Here is a 24046-nt window from a genome sequence, read left to right as displayed (position 1 = left end):
CGTACAGACGTATGACACAAGTGACACCCGACCACCTGACCAAGTTCGAAGTCCGTGAGTTCCTCGGAGGGTCCCATTCTTCTCTCTGACCATGTCTAACATGTAGGCCCACCCACATGTTGCCTAGGTTATTTCGACTACGCTGCAAAAGTGTCGCTGGGAATCCCTTACACATCCTCTGTACAGTCCCAATCTCTCTCCATCCGATTTCCACACTCTTTTGGAGCCCTGAAGAAAGACCCACGTGGAAGTCGATTCACTTTGAATGAAGAGGTACATGCCTGGGCAACCGCTAACATTCTGCTAAAAAAAACATTGATTACCTTATCTCAGAGTGGGATAAATGTGTTAACGGTTATGTGATTACTTTTCAACTAATAAACGGGTCTTTTTGTCTCATTTTCATTTGAATGCCCCCTATACATTACGTGAACTGCGCTTGCGCAATACATCTTCTATGTGTGCTTTATTTGAGTTGCACGATGGAGTTATATATATCTGAAAGCGATAACATACGTTACATACAAACAGAAAAATCAAAGACAGCTAATTGGAACATGTTATTAGATGACAGAACTGTTTGGGCTCACGACGTCAGGTTCGTTAGCGCCCATATTAAAATCTTAGGAAACGAGCGCTAAAAAAAGAATGTGTACAAGGATAAAAAATAAAATATTTTCCATACTATTCACATATAGACATACACCTCATCCTCCTCCCCCCCCCCCCTCCCCGCTCGCCTGGCTGAAGTGACAGACAATAAGTTGCGTCTGGTGACGTCTAGAACACCGTCACGGCGAACCTCCTTCCAGCCACGCAGGCGGGATGAGATGTTCCTTATTTGTCTTCGCATTGGCCGCAGCCCAATGACGCACGGCTTCTTGCTCCGACGAGGAGACCCTCCAATGTGCGGTGCTTGTGGTGTAGACATAGGAGCGCGCCACTTTTTACTACAGCCTTATTTGCTGACGGATTTGTACTCCTGGCGATCAACGAATGTGGTACGACTTCTAAGGTACGGTGTGCTGTCCCAATTGTTTCCTAAGATTTTAGGGAGAAGCATAGATACCTCATCCATGTTTTTTTGTTAATGGTCAGTCAAGTCACACTTTCCTGTGTAGTTGTTTTAGCTCTTCTATTACTTGTGTTTTCATTATAGTTTCAGTCCGGTCCCGGTAGCTGAGTGGTCAGCGTGACAGAATGTCAATCCTAAGGTCCCGGGTTCGATTCCCGGTTGCGTCGGAGATTTTCTCCGCTCAGGGACTGGGTGTTGTGTTGTCCTAATCATCATCATTTCATCCCCATCGACGCGCAGGTCGCGTAAGTGGCGTCAACTCGAAAGACCTGCACCAGGCGAATGGTTTACCCGACGGGAGGCCCTAGCCACACGACATTTCATTACAGTTTCAGCACGTTTCAGGGATTTTACGTCAGGGCGACCCTGATTGAGACTTGCAGAGGGTCAGCGTACCTCTGTATGTTTATTCCTCATTGTTTGACTTACTTTTTAGCGACTTTAACTACATTCGTTTCATTCTTATGGGTGCTGATAACGTCGCCGTTGAGTGCACGTAGACTGCAAACACGCACACTAAAAACTTATCCTAAAGTAAATGTAGAGCTCAGCGAAGAAAAGATTCATATAGTTAGGTAGGTGCATGTAAAAGGATGAGCCAGCCATTCTGTCACACACCATGATCTAGAGCTTATGATATTAGGTAATTTCTGACAATTAAAAAAATAAATTAATTAAAAATAAAATAAAACAAAAAATTTAAAAAAATTAAAATTTTTATTACATGCGCGCTATCGTACGGAAAATAAAGGGGACATATCTCCACTTAAATGCACAGTTGCTTCATTGTTAAAATATGAAATAGCATAAATTCCTGCAAATGATTTAGAACTAACAACAGATGTCAACACACGTAGTTAGAAAAAGAACCTAACCAACTTTTGTACAGTACCCTATGGCTAACATACGCAACATTTCAGTATCTGCGTATATGTCCTAAAAGAAATGGGAGGAAATTGTACAATGCAGGAACCATATGTTGCTGCTGTGGTCTTTAGTCCGAAGACTTCTTAGATGAAGCTCTCCACGCTGGTCTATCCTGAACAACGCTCATCACTACATAAATACTACAGTCTACGTAGCGCGAATCTGCCATAGTCCCTGTCTAAAGTTTTTACCCCCCACCCCCAAGTTTCCCTCCGTGATGAGACTGACAATTCATTGATGCTTCATGCTCTGTACTATGAAACAGTTTTTTATTTACTTTAGTCAAGTTGTGCCACGAATTTCTTTGCTACATAGTTGTATTCATTACTTCTTCATTAGCTATACGACCACCGAACAAACGTTCAGAATTCTTCTATAGCATCATGTTCCTAAAGCTTTTATTCTTTTTTTGTCTCCGCAGTTTATTGTCCACAATTGACGTCCGTACAGGCATAAACTTCAGACGAGCCATTTCAGAAAAAACATCTTAGTACCTCAATTTTTATCAGGTGTTAAAATATGTCCCTTTTTTTAAAAATGCGTTTCTTACAATTGGCAATCTGAATTTTGTATCCTTTAATTTACTCGCCGCGTGAAAAAAATTATCTGCACTCTTTAGTATCTAATTTCCTAATCTAGTTCCCTCAGCATCGCCTGATCTACTACGACGACACTCTGTTACTCTTATTTTACTTTTCTTGATATTCTTCTTCTCCTTTCTTTTTTTTTTTTTCCAAGACACTATTCATACCGGTCACGTTCCAAGTCCTTTGCTGCTTTAACAGAATTGTAAAATCATCACCAAACAATGAATTTTTATTACTTCTCCCTGAACTTTAACATACTTTCCAAATTTCTCTTTAGTTTTCTTTACCGCCTGGTCGACGTACACATTGAATAACGTATGGGATAGGCTTAAACCACGTCTCACATCTTTCTCAACTACTGCTTCTGTTTCGCGTCCTTCTCCTGTTATACTTACTGTCTAGTTTCTGTAAAAGTTATAGACGATCTTGGATATGGTGTGTTTTATTCTTGCCGCCTTGAGAATTTTAAAGATTGCATTCCAGATTGTCAAAAGCTTTCTCCGAGCGTGTAAAAGTAGATTTGCCTCTTTTCAGTCTGTCCTTTAGGGTAAAGACGTAGGATAAGTAATGCTTCTGATATACGTCGCAGAAAGTGTTTGTCTCTCTCTCTCTCTCTCTCTCTCTCCCTCTCTTTAACGGACTTCATGTCTGAGTCCAGACATGGCCATCCTGACTTAGCTGAGAAGAATTTTGTAAATCCTTTGTGCCTAACATGGACCACTCTACCATAAACAATAACTAAGCATAGGAAATGCAAATGTCTTAAGAAGCAAATTAAAGGATTATTTAATTCCAGCCTAATTATACTGTGTAAAATAATATTTTCGAATTATTTATTAGAGAGGAACGATTTCCAAACACAGAAATCTTCATCAAATGAAATAAATATGAAGATAAAATGTACGCTGTGTAAATGATCTGTGTTTCTAAATGAATGTTTCTGCAATTCGTTCCAGTTATCTGCAATACACAGAAGGCTGCATAGGAAAGGATTTCAGTGCAAGTAGTTGCAATGAATTAAGTGAGGAGATTGATGAGGGGGTCGATTGGTGTGGGTGATGTTGGAGGATTGTCTCTGTATGGGTTTGCAAAATAAATTCGAATAGTATTTGGATATAAATATAGTGTTCGTGATATTCTTGTATGTTGGTGTATTGCCCGACGTGTACAGCATCACTTAGAAGAAAGTTCCAAAGGAAAATAAGAATTATATAAACCACTATCATTACTATTACTACTACTACTGTTATTAAAACTAGCAAATTCCTCAAGACTGTTTTGAATCGAATCCTGTCAACGTTTGCTGATTTATGGGTACAAATGGAGTTCAGTTTCGTTCACCATCTCTATCACAAAAAACTCCCGCTATTAATATTCACAAATTAACTTCTTAATCCAAAATTTAGCATCAACAGTCTTCTGTCAGTGCAAAACGTAATTTATTCTTAAATAGTCTTGGTCTAAAATGTATTGTAATAGTTGCTAAGTACAATAAGAAACGCCTAACATGAAGCTAAGGACATCAAAATAATATTTCCTGTGAAAAGAATTTTCGATTTCTTCAATTCTTAGTCCCTTACAATAATTCGATTTTGTGCTAAAACTAATTCTTGTTGTAAGTAATCTACTCTACGTTTAACGTTCATAAGGAGTATTTTTTACGTAGGGAGGTGGGAGTGGGATTCAGAAATCTGTTAATGTTTTTTTTCTTGCGTCATTGTCAGCGTAAGATTTTTGAGACAGTAATGGTGAGCTTTCGCGTGTACATGTGAATTATTAATTCACTTTCATGTATTTCTAAAACGATCGAGCGAGGTGGCGCAGTTGTTAGCGCAATGGATTCGCACACGGGAGGAAAACGGTTCAAATGCGCGTACGGCCATCCAGCTCTAGCTTCTGGCTGATTTTCCTAAAACGCACGAGGCGAATGGCTCGATGGTTACTTTCATCCTTCACACTATTCGAGCTTGTGCTCCGTCTCTGTCTGGAACCGCGCGACCGCTACGGTCGCAGGTTCGAATCCTGCTTCGGGCATGGATGTGTGTGATGTCCTTAGGTTAGTTTGGTTTAAGTAGTTCTAAGTTCTAGGGGACTGATTACCTTAGAAGTTAAGTCCCATAGTGTTCAGAGCCATTTGAACCATTTGCTCCGTCTCTAATGAACTCGATGTCGACGGGACGTTAAACCCAACCTTCTTGCCTTACTCTTAAAATGAAAACGACGAAACGAATAATGGACATTATTAATCAGTCACGCCGAAAATTCCTCTTGGCACATTATTCGACACAGTCCATGGCTTGATCCACTTGTAAATACCTTCACATACATTTCACGATCTAGATTTGTGGGGAGGAGATCGCAGTGTTGACTTCATTATCAAATTCTTCGTTGTCGGCTGCATCGACGCGATATTTTAAACTCGAAACTCTCTGAAAAATGTGGTCAGTTGTCATAATCGTCGATGTACAGGTGTAATCATCGACTGCGTCAAATCCATCCAGTGATACTATAGGACAGTCTAATTATGTCAAGACTTTCTTAGACGTTTCATGTAATGTCGGGCTTAGTTTTGAATGCGCCTAATTTTTTAAGAGCCTCAGAATCTGATTCTTTGGAGTATATTGCATTGTTAAGACAATTGTGAGTCGTAACATGTATACGTTTTCATCGCTGAATGGTTGTTACTGTGTATTAAAAGAAAAAAATAATAGTACTGTGGTGGGACTGCAGTGTTATTCCTCATTGAACACTTTTCACTATATGCCCCTACAACGTCTTCATCTCGTATCAGCCACTTACAAATGAGGTAGCAGAAAATGCTGAAACCATTCAGCACATATGTATTTGTTTAAAATACGAGCGACCGCACGTCTGAAACACTTGTTGCAGGCGGCAGCAGAGACGTATGCAAGTGGGTCCCCGCTCTGGAGTGAGATCTGCCGTCGGCTGTGGCCGTAATGGATGGCTCCGAGCCAGAGGGCGCACGGCCGCCACCTTTACGGAACGGTATTGACCTGCAGGTCCCTGCTCGCTCTCTCCCCTGGCACCCGACCCAGGTTAGGACATTACGAATTGGCGAGAAGGGAGCGACAACGAGTTGTAGGCAGTCGCTTTGCCCAGTTGGAGTGTCTGTAGTTCTGCGAGGCTATTCCAGCAGCCAGTTACCATATTACAGAACAGAACCACATAACATTTGTGGTATCAAAGAATACACGCAATTAGTTACTTTATTTCTAACGGAGGTTCATCAGAAAAATTGCAAAGCGGCTTGCGTACAAGCATCATCAGCTTTGGAAAACTGTATCTCGCTTATGTTTTCTTTTCTTGTACCAGTCGCTGTGGACTATATTAATTTTACCTGATTCGTTCTTCCCAGCTCTTCTGCAATTCTTTCACAGTATCACGACGATTTTCTGTACTTTCTTCAGGTATCACCATAATCTCTTTGGGTCTGTCCTGAAAATTTGCTTAAATCTTTAACGGAGGCACGTACTGGAATGTCCTCTGGATTATTAGGTTACATATACACATATTTGGTACACTATTACAGAGACTCTCTGTCTACATACGTAAATAATAGCACAGCGTAACTAGGCACAATTTTTTTTTTTTTTTTTTTTACTAGACGTTTAGGAGGTTTTGCTATATCATCAGGTGGTACACCAGGTATGCACTGCCGCTGGGGAACCAGCGATGTCGAAATAAACATCTACTGTCTTGTACATGTTTATTGAATACTTTTCTCGAGAGCTCTTCATTTTAGCTTAACACATTCACTGCTTACATGCTTTATCAGATGAGGCAAAACACGTGCTGTTTACTTGAAAGAGGTACAAATGGTACAAATGGCCCTGAGCACTATGGGACTCAACATCTAAGGTCATCAGTCCCCTTGAACTTAGAACTACTGAAACCTAACTAACCTAAGGACATCACACACAGCCATGCCTGAGGCAGGATTCGAACCTGCGATCGTACAGGTCGCGCGGCTCCAGACTGAAGCGCCTAGAACCGCTCGGCCACACCGGCCGGCAAAAGAGGTACAGAGACGAGCGATTGTGCAGGGGCTTCAGCAGATCACCACCACCAATACCACGTCGTCATAACGCCCCTGAGTTTAACGTAAGGAGGACTGAACCATAATCGAAGAGTGAAATTGAAAATTAAAATAACTTCTCCAAACTTCGTTAGCGTTGCTTCAGTATATTAGTGTTAACATTGTAAGGTCTCAGAATGATCAAATGAACATGTTACGCAAAATATATGATATTAAGAAAAAAAGGGTGGCTCTAAATAATAACACCAGAAAGCTAAAAATTGGTCAGAATAGAGAAAAGAACGCCATAATTAAATGTTATACGTCTCAACTTGATCAGAGCATCATTTTGTTCAAAACAGGCGTTTTTACAAAAAAAATCAGGTGCTAAACATTAGATTCAGAAAGCAGAAAATTCGTTTGTAGCCTCAGTTTGATGTAAAAACATTAAATAGGTGACACCAATAAGCTGCGCCTCTAATTTTTGAAGTTATTTTCTAAAAAGAATTTGGAATAAGTTCTTATTCATGATAGATAAAGCATCATTAGTATTTGTAATAGAAAGTTCTAATTACAGCTACGTTCATGCCATAATACATTTGTACCAAGTTTCGGGACTGTATTGTAGATAACTGCGGTTTCAAGGAAGAGACAGTTGACAGGTAATGTTACACTGTCAGTTCCGTTCTAAAAATTCTAACCGGCAAAATTTAAATGTAGTCGACCCAAGACTTTTTCAATAACTATAGAAAACTTAATGCTATTTACATAAAAATTAAGGAGACTTTAAACTGTTGAACGAAAGAGCTATTAATTAATACCAGATCGAGAAAGGGGCCATTTATATACTGCTACCTGTGCGTAGTGCAGTTGAACGCATATGTTCCGTGTGATAGTCCGCTGCGCCCATATATAAATACGGCCAGAGAGGCAGTTGGAAGAGACACTTCGCACCGAGATAGCAATCTGTTCTCTGCAGTCAAATAATAATAATAATAATAATAATAATAATAATAACGGGGTGCCGGGGATGACGTCAGAACTGAGCGGATTTGAAGGTGTTCTAGGTAAAAGTAGGAAGTGAACTCGCGAGAACTGCACACCATCCTGGATCTCTTCGACTTCACTGTTTATGTACTGCCCATAATGTCGATGAAAACTCGTGGAAAGTTGTGAGATTATTTTCCACTTTTAAAGCGAGCAATAAACTTTTGATGAATAAAAATGTGGCCGAGAGACCATTTTACTTGGAATTTTCCCAAGAGGTCGCCTCTGAACTGTTAATAGTGCTGTTCCCGAAACGTATGTTACATAAAATGCTAAATATTTTGTGCGTATGAAGTTTTAGTGAATACATCAAGGAATTAGGACTTAATACCTTTATTTTTAGTCGTAGTTCCTGATTCCGCTGAGTAAGCAGGAACATTTTCTTTCAGTGAGCACAAAGAGTAATGTGGATTTGCAGACTGGAAATTATGGTCAGTACGTTTTCCATCGCTTTCTTGGTGACCGCAAAAATGGTTTTCAGGCTCTCACAAACTGCAAAGGTAGGTGCAAAGCATGCACAGACTATTTGAATGTCTCTTCATAACAGCATAAAGAAGTAACGACCATTGTAATATTTACCAGCCACCCCACACAGAGACAACGTTTTGACAAAAATTGTAAACAATGACTGTGTCAAGCTCAAAAACAGTGTCCTCGAGAAAAGCATAAAAACTGCTGCAGAATTTATTGATGAAGGGTTTGATGTGCACTGTGAATGAGAGCAAATGTGGATCCAGCAAGCACTACCAAGAGTACAAACCGACCCAAACACCGCAATAAACCAGCGAGATTCGATTCACCCTGACGTACATACATACGTACATACATGTATATGACAACAAAGAGAATGCCCACCAACAATGCCAGGGCCTTCGTTTCAACTGGAAGAGACCATCCGACCCATCCAGCATATTGAGCATGATTGTACTTTCTAACATTGATCCCAGAAGCTGTTGACTGTACTGAGAAATTAAATTTAAAATTATTAATTACTGTACGTTACATTTACGGTATTTGAATTGTATATTTCATCTGTGTTTCGTTAATACCAGTGTTTTATAACTGTATAACAATACCGCATGTTCCGTCATAGACTTAGTGAACAAATAAGATACAGCAGTTAATGAAAATATGGAAGTATATTGTCGATTCATACGGTAAGAGTTTTAATTAAAATACAAAAACTTTAAGTAAAACCTAAATAAGAAAATGGGAAGGGGAATCTACATCTACTTACGCAGGGTAGTCACGGAACAGTCTGAAAAGCTTGTAAGAGTGTTGCACGGTAGGTTGCGCTAACAAATGATTGTTAAGACAAAAACTCCATACGTTCTGCCTTCTCTGAGTTAATTAGATAATCACGCCATTGCACGCGCAAAATTAAGGAGTCGCACCAGATACAATTAGTATCAGTAATTCCCACAGCGTAGATGACAGGGCCTCTTGAATTTAAGCGTGCAACGGGCTGGTTGGCTATCTTCAGTGGTAAGAAACTTGGAAACAGCGCAAATATCGAATTTTTTTCTTAGCAGTTATTTCTCAGCACAGCCTGTCCTGAAACACAATTACACGTTCTACGGACTGTTTCTGAACCTCTTGTACACAGTCTGTGCAAGACGTTGTTTGGCATGTAGCGGAGGGTACTTCGTATCACTATTGACAATTTTTTGTCCCACTTTTTTAGCGTAATGACAAACGGAAATCTGACTTTATATATCTGTACACATACCCCAGCATCTCTGACGTCATTCTCGCGACGTTAGCAACAGAATTTTCGAATCTTCTTTCTCGAGTAACGGATGTCTGAATTTGTCCATCAGGCTTCCTTGAAAACGACTTCACCTTTTACCCAAATATCCCTATTTAAGTTCCCCAAGCATCTCTGTTACATCTCCATAAAGGATATACTGGTCTTTTACGACCCTAATTTCGTGCACTGTCTGCTGTCTTGCATACGAGAGAAGAAAAGGAATAATCAACATAGATGAAAACTGTATCTAATGCTGTTGTGCAAATCTAAATTGATACTGAGATGTAAGGGAAAATATGAAATAGTCTCTCGTATAAATATACAAATAGCATCCAAAAATTTGGTGTCGTATTGGTATATCAGTTTTAGAAGCGCAGGAAGGGTAACTGTAAACCATAGGATCGTTGCAAAATAACTTTTAACAAAGTTCTTGCGTCCGACAAGATCATTGTTACATAGTTGCTGATAATCGATTTCAGTGTGATCAGAAATGTATTCCAGATATAACCCCTACAGTCGCAAGCTGCAGGCTTAGTAAGTATAATGCTTGCAGTGACTTTAGAAAACGAAGCATTTGACTGGCACAGAGTGTTACAGGTATGTAAAAATTGAACAACAGTTATGTAAAGTAGCACTCCCAACTTGCTCCCTATGGAACAAGAATTTGAGCTTTATAAGTAATATAGACTATTCGGAGGTCACTGGACTTTGATTGCTAATATTATTCCACATCATACTGTGGAATGCTTCCTCCAATGTCACAAATTCTAAGAAGAAATCATAATATTTCTTCAGTATTTGTCAAATTTACGTGTTTTGTTTTCCTGAAACCAAACCGTTTTGCTGCCATTAGAATTTTCGCAATACTAAACAAACAGAAGAGGGTGAGATGAATGGTTGCAGTAATTAAACCTTGTGCTACGTAGGAATAACTGATAGTTTGTCGTAGCCATTACTTAAAGTTTTCATGAATGCCACTTTACGAAAACGTCTTGATTAAATTACCTTGGTGACTACTTGCACAGCACTAATCAATTCATTGTGTATTGTCTATGATACTTTTAGACTGAGGTACCGCTACGATTTAAAAGTTAATGGATACGAAAAATGCTATCGGATCACTGAATAAATCACTTTCCTTGAGCACCAACAAATATATTTACACTTGTGCCCCAGAAGCCGTCTTGGAGTATCTCTATTAACACATCTGTTGGTACAAAAGTAAAAGTACTTACACACAGACAAGAATGCTTTTTTTTTTTTTCAACATATTGAAGAGCATCATATGCTGGTTGACTGGTTGGACAGGATGTTGAACGTCGTGATAATCAGCGTGCTTACTACTGCAATTCATGAAATAATGTCGTGGACATATTTAAAATTTCTACTCGGAAGCAGGGTATCAAATAAAAATGTAATTCCCTCCGCTCCATTCTCACTCGTATGTATTCACGCTTTCTCACAAATTACGTGACTCAGTCCACAGTGATTTTGCAAAATCCATTGCTAAAGTACACGTACCGTAACTGCACAATAGCTAAAATAAAATCACTGGAAAAAATAGGATGATTCAGCCATGCTGAAGACACGTTAATGTCTTCTACCTAATAAGCTATGTAAAAGGTCAGATGCTACACAGAATTCTAAACAATGTGGTAATAAGGTTACTAACGAGTATTATTAGTTAGTTATTTAGCGCTCTAAATAATTATCGCACGAATGTTAACTGACTTTATGCCACAAGTGGTCAACAGTTACTTTTATCAGTCATCAGTTGTTTCATCAGTTCATCGACAAAAATGAGAACAAAAGTAATGGAGTGTAGTCTAATTAAACAGCATGTAGATGAGAGAAGTAGATTAGGAAACGAGAAGTTGAAAGTAGTAGATGGGTTATGCTATTTAGGCAACAAAATAAATTAGGATGGCCAAAGCAGAGAAGGCGTAAAATGCAGACCTGCAATAGCAAGAAAAGTGTTTCCGGAAAAAGAGGAACTCTTCAACATTCAATATAAATTTATGTGTTTGGAAGGTGTTTTGAAGATATTTTTCTAGAATGTAGCCTTGAACAGGGGTAAAACGTGCAAGGTATGCAATTCAGACGATAAGAGAGAAAAAAGAATACTGAACATTATATGGGTAGATTGAGTAGCTAAAGAGGAGTTACTGAATCGAATTGGAGGAAGTGACATGTATGGCATAATTGCACTAAAAGAAGGGATCAGTTGATAGGTCACATCCTCGGGCATCAAGGAATCGTCAGTTTGGTACCGGATGGAAATGTGGTGGATAAAACTGTAAAGTGTGACTATTGGATGACTACAGTAATCACGTGCAAATATATGTAGGTTGTAGATGTCATTAGTAGACGAAGAGGCTTGTACAGAATATACTAATATGGAGAGCTGTATGAAAGCATTCTCCCGACTGAAGACCGCAACAGTATATTTTGAAAGTTGTCTGCAACAAAAGTCTTTCATATTATTTACCAAAACTCGAGTTTGGAGAGTAATGAAAGTCTTTTGTTAGAAGCATCTCACCTTATGTATCACTGCACTAGTTGCAAGAAATTCGTATGCGTCAAGAACTATACAAGTTATTTAAAAGTCATCTCCCGTAGGAGAAATGGGGTGAACCAGAATTCCAGTGGCAGACTTCCAGAGGATGCGGTATGGACCAAAACAAGAAGAAAATATCTAGTAAACAGTGGCTCTAAAATGCATACCTTACGAGTTGCGAATTGTTCTTCATCTTTGATACTGTGAATGAAATCTCTACTACTGCGAGCTCTTTGCTTTCCATGTTTTTAGAGGTGATAGTATAGAACAAATCAAGAAAAAATGGGCAGCAAACATCGGCTCTAAAGTGCGTACCTTACGAGTTATGAGCACTTAATCATGGCCGCTACTATCAAATCCACCTCACACTCCGAAGAAGTGCTCATAGAAAGAAGTTTTAACTGTGCGGTGGAGTATGCGCTAACGTGAGACTTCCTGGGTGATTAAAACCATGAGTGTCGGGCCGAGACCCGAACTCGAGACGTTTGCCTTTCACGGGCAAGTGCCCTACGGACTGAGCTACCCAAGCACGACTCACGACCCGTCCTCACAGTTTAACTTCCACCAGAAGAGCACTCGACTGTGAAAGCCAAGGGTCCCGAGTTCGAGTCGGAACGCAGTTTTAATCTGCCAGGAAGTTTCAAGCGTTTATAGCTCTTGAGGTATGCACTTTAGAGACCTAGTTACCGGGACATTTTTTCTTGTGTTGGTACTTACTACCATCTATGGAAGTTCGTCGATGGAGTTATGGTTCACCCCATTTGTACTATGGGATGTGACTTTTTAATCACCCTTTATATTCCATGCTCCATACCTGTAAGCTAGACAAATTGTATCTTTGGTTCTACAGCGAGAAGCATTGTGCAGGCAGTACGTGGAGCGAGCAGGTGTGTCAGACAGTCAAGTTCCTTGTTACAGAGTGTCAAATTCTAATAGGAGCATGTGGAGACATTCGTACTCTCGCTGCAGTCGCCGCTTGGAGCAGCTTACATCGTTCCACTTTCTGGCGATTTGTTGAGACATGTTGTCCTCTGTATTAGTGATCTGGGTATTTCTGAGCTGCAGCGTTCAGGATTTACTGTGAGGGCTTTCCTTGCTGGGATATTGGCGTAATTCTGAAGGACGAGTACATGATTTTCGGGTTTGGAGATGCATTGTCATGTCATCTTGTCAGCCCATTGTTCCGTTAACGCAATTCCCTGATTTAGCGAGTATTATTAGCTATTTTTGTTTCAGAAGCTTTCATATATTACTGGCTTTTCGTTTTAATTTCTCAATCATTTAGTAATATTGCGGGGAACTGAAAGTAATATGAGGTTAATTTTCTGTTTTTCGTATGAGCGCTTCTATGAGAGACTGGCAGAAGACAGGAAGACATGGTGAGTTACCATGTGAAATCTTCCTGTGGGCAGAAAACTGTTGATGATGGTGATGATGTAGTACTGTATATCCCTAATCCCTTGGTGGACATTTACACATACCGCCCTTGAACTCTCTTGAATAATAAGTAAAATTAATCTCAAATCTCTCATGGATAATTTTCCTCCTGAACTGATCTCTGTATCTCACGACATTGATGTTTAGTCCACATGTGTTCGTATGGCCTTTCTTTGGGTTAGTAGCCGGCACGAGCAAAGATTATTGAAAAAGTCCTGCCTTCAGCAGAATTAATAACATTATAAATTACATTCACAGACAAGGCATTTTCTTCTTTACATCCAATTTTTCATCTAAACAATATAGGTTTGAGTCACAGAGATCTTCAAGACACGTGAAGGAGTCCTGAGTACAATGAGATTCTGCTTTTTTGCGATTAATGCTTATTGTCGTTGGGTGTTCGGCAATTCAGAATACAGTCACATCTGCATTGTAGGCGTCTTTTCTATAAGAGGAGATTTATTTACATTTACAGGTTGTATTAGAACTGCCGAAAATGATGGTTGTGAGTTAAATTTCTTTAATTCATGTTAAAGCCCCTCTTTATATACCACGTTGTGCTGTGGAAGTATTTCTTCTACATTATATTTCATTAAAAGTTTCACGGGTCAAATTTTATACAAAGGAGAATATGGGGTTGTAGAAAAATATCCGCTACGTCACTTCCTGTGGCTAAGTTCTTTGACCAGAACCTTCGAGTTTCTGTGTGAGCAACATTTTTACATCTGTTACATCTAAGTTCTTAGACCACAGCCCACATGTTTGTATGTAAACATAGTGTATTTCACGAGTGCCCATCGTAATAGTGTAATATGGAGCTATACCTGATATATGAAAATGACCGTAAGTGTGTAACTAAGTGGCAAAACTATCATCACACCTTGACTGTAATAATGGTGCTTCATCTTTTTTGTAAGTACATATATATTTTCGTCAAATGCTGCCTTACCAGTTACAATTGTCCCACTTGTATTTGTGTAGTCACCAGCAAATAATTTTTTTTTGTATTTATACAGTGATCTCCAACAGTACAAACATGTAAATGAATGAATAAACACCTGAAGATGGGCGCAAGCCCGAAACCGGTCGTGTGACAAATAAACAACCTTTTATTGTGACTGGTAGCAGATATTTTTCTACAACCCCATAAAGGAACAGTCACGGAGTTCGACAGCATCCACTATGGATAACATTCATTTGAAGGAGAATATTTTCGGGGCATTTAATACCGGAGTTATAGCTGCTATTCGCTCTTAGATAATACAATAACTAGTAGTTGAGAGCTTCCAATTCTATCTCTCATTATTTCAAATATTGTACTCTTCTGGATATACCTGGCATTGGAGACCAGTGTAACGATTTAAGGACTTGAAGCAGGGACTGTGGAAGACCCGCCACTTGCTGCTAGTGGGCGCGCTGTCGAGAGGTTTCGAGCAGGCTGTGCGCTTCCAGGCAGCCGGCGCAGCCATTGCATCAATCAACCAATCAATGTTTCATTCAGTAAATCAAACAATCATTCAATCAATGGCGATTGCCTCACTTCCGCTGGCGCACTCCCACGCGCAGCCGGGTGCCCCCGTTCCCTCCCACGCCTTGCTCCTGCTGGCACTGTTACTGACTGTTGCTGCTACTACCACCGAGCTCAGCTGCTGCCAGGGTCAATTGACTCGAAAGCAGGCCATCCTCGTCTCCTTTCCTTTTGCTAAGGTTTTGGTCTGGAGGTAAGAGTAGGGAAATTGTCCTCACCACAGAAATTGCTCTCATCAGAGATTTGACCCTGTATGGGAAACTGTTTGTGTAGTACGGGAAAGTTGGCACTCTTTTTTTCTTCAGCACAAAATTTGTGTGATTTTTTTAAGTTTTTGTCTTCTAGCAACATGTTCGTATATAGTGTCATACAACAAGCGCCAAAGAAACTGGTATAGGCATGCGTATTCAAATACAGAGATATGTAAACAGGCAGAATAAGGTGCTGCGGTCGGCAGTATCTAAGTACGACATCAAGTGTCTGGCGCAGTTGTTGGATCGGTTATTGCTGCTGCATGGCAGGTTATCAAGATTTAAGTGCGTTTGAACGTGGTGCTATAGTCGGCACACGAGCGATGGAGCACAGCAACACCGAGGTAGCGACGACGTGGGGATTTTCCCGTACGACCATTTCACGAGTGTACCGTGAATATCAGGAGTCAGGTAAAACATCAAATTTCCAACATCGCTGCGGCCGAAAAATGATCCTGCGAGAACGGGACCAACGACGACTGAAGAGAATCGTTCAGCGTGACAGAAGTGCAACCCTTTCTCAAACTGCTGCAGATTTGAATGCTGGGCCATCTGGAAGTGTCAGCGTGCGAACCATTCAACGGAACACCATCGATATGGGTTTTCGGAGCCGAAGGCCGACTTAAAAAAAATGGTTCAAATGGCTCTAAGTTCAAATGGCTCTGAGCACTATGGGACTTAACATCTGTGGTCATCAGTCCCCTAGAACTTAGAACTACTTAAACCTAACTAACCTAAGGAAATTACACACATCCATGCCCGAGGCGGATTCGAACCTGCGACCGTAGCGGTCACGCGGTTCCAGACTGAAGCGCCTAGAACCGCTCGGTCACCGCGGCCGACGAAGGCCCACTCGCGTACACGTGATGACTGCACGACACAAAGCTTTCCGCCGTGCCTAGGCCCGTCGGAACACCGACATTGGACTGTAGATAACTGGAAACATGTTGCCCGGTCGGACGAGCCACGTTGCAAATTGTAACCCGCGGATGGAGTTGTACTAGTGTGGAGACAACCTTATGAATCCATGGACCCTGCATGTGAGCAGGGGACCGTTCAAGCTGTTGTAATTGGTGTGGGGCATGTGCAATTGGATTGACGTGGGACACCTGATGCGTGTAGATACGATTCTTGACAGGTGACATGTACGTAGGCATCCTGTATAATCACCTGCATCCATTCATGTCCATTGTGCATTCCGACTGACTTGGGCTATTCCAGGAGGACAATACGACACCACACATGTCCAGAATTGCCACAGAGTGGTTCGAGGAACACTCTTACGAGTTTAAACACGCTGGATACCAAACTCCTCAGACATGAAAATTATTGAGCATATCTGGGATGCCTAGCAACGTGCTGTTTAGAAGTGATCTCCACTCCGTCGTACTCTTATGCGTTTGTGGATATCCCTGCAGGATTCATGGTTTCAGATCCCTCCAGCACTACTTCAGACATTAGTCGAGTCCATGCCACATCGGGTTACGGCATTTCTGTGTGCTCCTGGGGGCCCTACACGCTATTAGGAAGTTTCTTTGGCTCTTCAGAGTATAAATGTTAGTACAATGTATTACTAAGGCACTTCCACTTAAAATACGAGAGATAAGATAAAATAAAAATACACATGAGTAGTCCGTCTCACCTATGGGTGTATAGGTGGGATGGAGCAGTGTACTTGGTGAGACAGACGATATAAAAAATGGCTATACATGAAGAAAAGAGTCAACTGAATTTACGTACTCGTATTTCTACTTGGAATACCTTATAATGAGTTCAGAATTATACTATTAAATATTTTAGCACAAACAATTTTATCAGTTTATCGTATTGCTTGGTTGAACATTTGTGTTTCTAATGAACTGTTGGTTTTGTTAAAGCATTAGGCTATCTTTCTCTTGCCACAGCAATTATACTTATTAATAAATATTGAATAACATTCATGGGACCATCGTGAACGGAAAAAACACTGAAACGAATCGCTTTTTTATTAATTTCGTAATAGGTTTCACCATACCCAACACTTTCATCTTCACCTCATTCATCAAAGCTACTTTCTTAATTTTCTGCAATGTCTTCATTGCTCTGTATCTGTCAAACACGGTGAGTTATTTGTTGTCTTTTATTTTTTTCGCGTCATCAGTCTCTTTCTGTTCACTACTAATTTGCTTCAGTCACTTGATGACAACACACTTCAGGGCAAAACCGTGTAAGAAAAAGACATGGGCAAACCCATGCACTCGCCTTGGGGAATTCAAAATTGACAAACATAGCAATCAGCTGGACAAACACTAAATAGATCATGAACACAAAGGTCAGGAAGAAAACAAGAATAGAATCGGATAACTATCTTACAGAAGTTAAGTGCCTTTGGATTCCAAACAGGGACAGACTGCCACTGACGCATAGAAGAACAGAAAACATAAAGCTAGACAGAAACAAATTAAGACACAATTCATCGAGATACGAGGAAGGAATTGAATCATTCAATGAATGGGACGACATGAAGCGACCCGGAAAAATGGGAAGTTTTCTTAGGAGCAAGAAAGGAAGTGGTTCGAACAATAAGATGGACCAGACAGAAGATGAAGCAGAAACTGGACGAGATTGAGACCAACTTCAGGAAAAACAACAGCAGACACTTTTTCAAGGAAATTCAAAAAGAGTGTGATTGGATATAAGGGTAGAGAACTGTTTATAAGAGGTAAGAAAGGGGAGCTGGCTGTTAGTGCGAAGAAGAACTGTCGGATTTTTGCAGAGTGCTTTCGCGATCTGCTGAACTGTGAACCACCTGAAGACGAGCTGGAACTGGGGACTGACACAGAAGAGAGAGAGCCACGCCCTCCAACCAGGGATGAAGTCGCAAATGCCATAAGCGATCTAAAGAATAATTAGGCAACTGGAGAAGATGGTATAGCAGCCGAGATGATAAAGTGGGGAGGCAACAAACAATAGACAACATGACCAACATAATCCACCAGATCTGGAGAACGAAAAAGTTGCCAGAAGGATGGAAGAATGCAATTGTAGTACCAATACATAGGAAGGGGGACAAGAGAGATGCAAACAGCTACAAAGGAATATCGCTGCTAGAGGTCGGATACAAGGTGCTGTCAAAACTATTGCTCAAGAGAGTAGAAGAACAGGTAGAAAGTACAGTTGGCGACTATCAAGCGGGATTCAGGATGGGAAGAGGTTGTATAGAACAGATATGTATCCTGAAGCAACTGATAGAACATAGGGCATTAAAAAACAAAAAGGGAGTTATAGCCTTCGTGGAATTCACAAAGGCATGTGACTCCATCGACAGACAGACTCTTGTTAGGATCCTGAAGAACAGAGGACTTGATGGCACTACACAAGAACACATAAAAGAAATTCTGACAGACACAAAAGCAAGGCTGAGATTCAGCGGAACACTATCAGAAGAATTTGACATCAAGACTGGTGCTAAACAGGGAGATGGATTGTCACTATTGTTGTTCAATATAGCACTGGACGAGACAATGTTGAGCAATAAACGAGGAAATGGGAATACCAAAGGCCCATGTGGGGGATAAAAAGGACAACAGGGCTCAAGTGGACTGCCTAGCCTTTGTAGATGACGTAGCAATAGTAAGTGAGAAGGAAGAAGACGCAAAGACACAACTCGACAACTTAAGTAAGGTAGCCAGAAAGGTGGGACTGAGGATCGCCTGTAACAAGACAAAGACATTAAATACCACTGCAGACTGGGAAACACTGGGTGGCACTGTGCAAATGGTGGACATATTTAAATACCTGGGAGAATTTATAACAGGAAGGAACAGGAGCAAGGAGGGAATAACAGAGAGGATAAAGAAGATGAGGTCATCCTTCTGTATGATGAGAGAGATATATACAATATAAAGAATATATCCACAGAGGCTAAGATAATCCACTACAAGGCAACGGTGAGAAATGCAATATTATCTGCTGCTGAGACGATGATACTGTGAAGAAATGGGGCAGAACAACTAGAGAAAGAAGAGAAAAAATACTGAGAAAAATACTAGGTCCCAAAAGAGGTGGAGAGAGGTGGATGCGAAGACCTAGGGAAGAATTGTACCGGAACATGAAAACAATTTCCGGGGAAATCAGACTCCAAAGGGCAAGGTTTGCTGGACATGTAGTTAGGATGAGTATGGACAGAATGACGAAGAGAGTGTGGGAAACAACAGGGAGGACAAAGGGAAAGACAGGAACCAAGTGGGTTGTTGAAATTTCAAAGGACTGGTTGGAACTGGGGATCAAGGTGGAAGGAAAGGAAAATTGGAGGAACAATTATACACCGACCAGTATGCCAGAGATCAACGACAGACAAGAATACAGGAAAAGATTAGAGTGTCACCAGTGAAGCCGACAGGAGAAAAGGACACTGAAGATTTCGGTAGAAGAGCGGGAGAGAAGAAGAGAAAGAATGAAGAGGTTCTGGGAGAAGAAGAGGAAAATGCAGTCCACGAAGGGGCTGCCCGTGGTCCTACAAAGGCAGTAACGCAAGAAGAAGAAGAAGATATTGATACAATCATGAATTTTAAGAGGACGGCAACAACTGTATCCAAACTGCTAAACTCTGCTGGAAATAATGAAACTGTAAAGAAAAACTGGGATGAGAAAAGAAAGGGATCAGGAAATAGAAACGAAATAGGTGACCGAAGCAGAGTAGTTGTGAAGAGAAAAAAGAGCTTCCTCGCAGGTATCGGGAGTTATTCACTAGCGCTGCGTTTGTGAAACACGCCTGTGGTTCGTCTCACCCAGTAATCCAACTCTCTAGGACTTCCCTGTATCTAGTGACCAAAAATTGGCCCGAGCTATTCGACTGAGTTAACGTAGAGCAGGTAAGTCAGTGCTCGTATATCCATAATAAAATCGTAAATAGTATATGCATATATATATATACTTGCTAGACCACCGTGAACTGCGTGGCAAAGGGTACTTTCAATTGTTCCACTTGTTACGGCTCAATCCATTCCCGTTCTCATACCCATCGCGAAAAGAACGATAGCTGAAATGCTTGTGTACGCTCTGTAATTTGTATAATCTTGCCTTCTCGGTCCCTAAGGGAGCAGTAAATAGGAGACTGTAACACATTTTTAAATTCGTCACTTAATGATGAGGGGACTGATGACCATAGATGTTAAGTCCCATAGTGCTCAGAACCATTTGAGCCACTAAATGCTGGTTCTTGAAACTTGTAAGTAGGCTTAGGTGCTATGTTTAGCTTATTCACTATGCCATGGCTGCTCTCGTGACATGTGGAATACTTGAATTTGCGTGGTACCCAGCATAACAGAATATTTCAAGTAAGTGATTAAACAACCAAAAATTTAGAAATGTTATTGGCTCATTGTTTATCAGCCATTTGTGTCATAACCAAGCACTTAATCAAATGGCTGTTTAAATCTGTAAAGGATCATTCTTTTTTCTTATTTACGTCTACATCTAACATCTACATCAATACCGCGCAAGCCACCTAACGTTGAGGGACGGACCGTATTTCTGGCACCATTATGGTACAGCAGGGTTATTCCGCTCACGGGGATAATCCGCATGAAATAAGAAATTTGGGAACAGTGCTTAGTTCCTCACAGAGTAAACGTCGTTTTTCCTCTGGTGTGTGCTAGTATCTCTATGTCGCCAAATGTGGTTGTAGTAGGGCGTTTTCTGTTACATTATCGACAGGACAGACGGAGGAGGTAAATGAATTATAATGGATTGTTGCTGTAGTTACAGAAAAACTAAGTTGTACCATTGATAATAATGTAAAATCTGAAACTCGTACTGTTACTTGTGTTGTGACATGGGTTAAGCAGTGTGTATACCAACAAACATTGCTGGCTTCTTCCACAAAAGTCTGATTTTCTGCGTTTTTCGAAATGTCTGCATATGAGGCTACTTCGCCCCGTACACGAGCGGCTATTTCTGCTCAGTCAGAGCGTTAGTTTACTTGATGTTTATTCTAGAGAACACGTTTTCTCGGTTTCTTTCAGATGGTCCGTACATACAAAAGAAAAAAAGGCGAGTGCTTCACGGTCAGATGATGATTTGAAACAAACAGTAACAATTGTTACAGACGGCTCCTCTGGATAAGAGCCAGCAATGTGCTAAATGATTTCACGAAATGTGCGTGGGTGCTAAAGGACGAAAAATTTTTACTTGTGGTAAATGCCTGTAATTGTGACACTCAAAGTCTCTGGGCGGAGTAGCCTCATGACTGGGTGGAACAGCAGCACGATTTTTGTACAGGGTGGCCAACTTAAACGTTTCAGCACAAATACCTATCGAACAACAAAAGGTGTTGAAAGGCGATTTTCACGGTTATAGCTGTAAAGTAAGGGCTCGTGAAAGTAAATACTATAGAGAGATCCTAAAACCCAAGCAAATATTAGTCGCAGCACAGACTTACTTTTTTTTAAATTTGGACACCCTTATTATTTCCTACGCGATTAATAACATGAAAAAAAATCACAAAAAGAATGGCGTTGGTTGGATCGCAGTATTTCACTTACATCCCGAGAAATCGGAAAGGGAAGCTGACGCTTGAAATAAACGAAACGCCCTGCTATTGCCCATCCCGAGATGACAACGTGAACCCTAAGTTATCCGTTATGGCGTAACCTTACTTTCACTGTTATCACGAGGGCCGAATGCAATAATAAGGTCTCCTGCCACACACACACACACACACACATATATATATATATATATATATATATATATATATATATATATATACTGCCAGTGTACGCCTACCCGTTACACTGCTCAGTACTACTCCTTGCCTCTACAGTTGCGTACTGGAACGGATCGCAGTCGGCGCTGTATGTGGGAACAGCTCACTACGAAGCAGGCTGATCTGCGTGGAGGTACGCACAGGTAAATGGCACTGGTGTACTGTACACTGTAATTGGTATCAGTGTTGTAAACGTGATATTAATTTACCTGTCTATCCGTTCTAGGAATTCGAGATAGTGTTCGCAAATGAGAAAGGATGGCTGACGTGTTATTAATTTAAGGAGACTGTGGCCAAAATGACACACGAGCGGCTGAACTGAATGTCCAGCATTTCACTAAAAGACATAGTAGGACCCGCCCTACCATCACGAACATCGTTACAAGGCGTCACGCGACAGGACGCATATCTCCATGAACGCGGATCCGGAGCAAAGGGGTAACATATGAAACAGCATAAGTAGCTGTTCTGGCCCCCGCTACAATGAATCTTCATTCCAGTTCTGGTGAAGTGGAGAGACTCGTGGGATTCCCTGGTACAAACATGCTGCGCATTCTTCACATGCATGAACCTCGTGGCAATGGTTTTCAAATTCACCTGGAGTACTGACAGTCGGTTCTGTGGCAAGGCCATGATCTGACGCGTAGCTTAATGCTTACCGATGAAACCACGTTTACAGACCACGGAAATGTCAAAAAAATGGTTCAAATGGCTCTGAGCACTATGGGACTCAACTGCTGAGGTCATTAGTCCCCTAGAACTTAGAACTAGTTAAACCTAACTAACCTAAGGACATCACAAACATCCATGCCCGAGGCAGGATTCGAACCTGCAACCGGAGCAGTCTTGCGGTTCCAGAACGCAGCGCCTTTAACCGCACGGCCACTTCGACCGGCACAGAAATGTCAACTTACACATTATGCACCACTGGTCACCAAAAGATCCACATTGGCTTTGTGAGGCATGACATCAACGTCAGTGGAGTGTCAATGTATGATGTGGTATTGTACAACACGTCAGTGACCCGTATTCCATTGGTGGCAGTATTAACGGGCAACAGTACGGGCGGTTCTTGAGATGTACCTTACCTGGACTGATGTAAGACCTACCTCTTCAACATCATGGGTGCCCTGTGTGTAATGACATTGTGGCAAGAAATGCACTAAACCAACAATCCCTAAATCGATGGATAAGACGGGGCAGTCCTGCTCAGAGATTTCCAGCGCGGTCTCCGGATCTCACCATAATGGACTTTTTGTCTGAGGTCGGGTGAAAAATGTGGTATACCAGTATGTTCCAGCAACAATGGACAACATGAAAGCCGGTGTTACCGCTGCATGTACAGCAGTAACGCCAGAAACACTGACAGCACAGAGTTGATCAGTGCCTGAGCGTTCACAGAGGTGTCGCCATGTAAATGGCGATCTTCTTCCTAGTGTAAGTTGCAGATTTCCTGCTGTGAGAAATGTGATTTCATACCGGCGTTCATTTTGTGCGTAAGTTCAGTCGTAACATAGTTATTAAAAATGTTCAGTTATAGCCGGCCGCGGTGGTCTAGCGGTTCTGGCGCTGCAGTCCGGAACCGCGGGACTGCTACGGTCGCAGGTTCGAATCCTGCCTCGGGCATGGGTGTGTGTGATGTCCTTAGGTTAGTTAGGTTTAAGTAGTTCTACGTTCTAGGGGACTTATGACCTAAGATGTTGAGCCCCATAGTGCTCAGAGCCATTTTTTTTTTTGTTCAGTTATATGTCCTGTACGTTTGATGTATTATTATTAACTTAAGTACAACCAGCATTTACCCCTTTGTTAGTTCCTTGGTCAGCCATTAATTATATTTACCCTGTCCAGTGATGTTCCCGTGACATTACCGTTATGACAGTTGCATTCCTGCGGTAAAGAACGAGTAAACCCTTTCCTTATTTTTCATTGTGTGTTACTGAACATTGGCAGTGTTACCAGCCCACACAATAACATCAGCAGTAGCAAAAACATCAGCGTTTGTAGCATCGTAGTGTGGCAATAACATGACGACTACGGACAACGTGGGGTTCACGCTTGCATCTCGGGATGTACAACAGCGCCGCGTTTCGTTTACTTCAAGCG

Source organism: Schistocerca serialis, chromosome 9 (assembly GCF_023864345.2).
Source record: "Schistocerca serialis cubense isolate TAMUIC-IGC-003099 chromosome 9, iqSchSeri2.2, whole genome shotgun sequence".
Classification (NCBI taxonomy): domain Eukaryota; kingdom Metazoa; phylum Arthropoda; class Insecta; order Orthoptera; family Acrididae; genus Schistocerca; species Schistocerca serialis.
Note: the sequence above shows the minus strand (reverse complement) of the source record.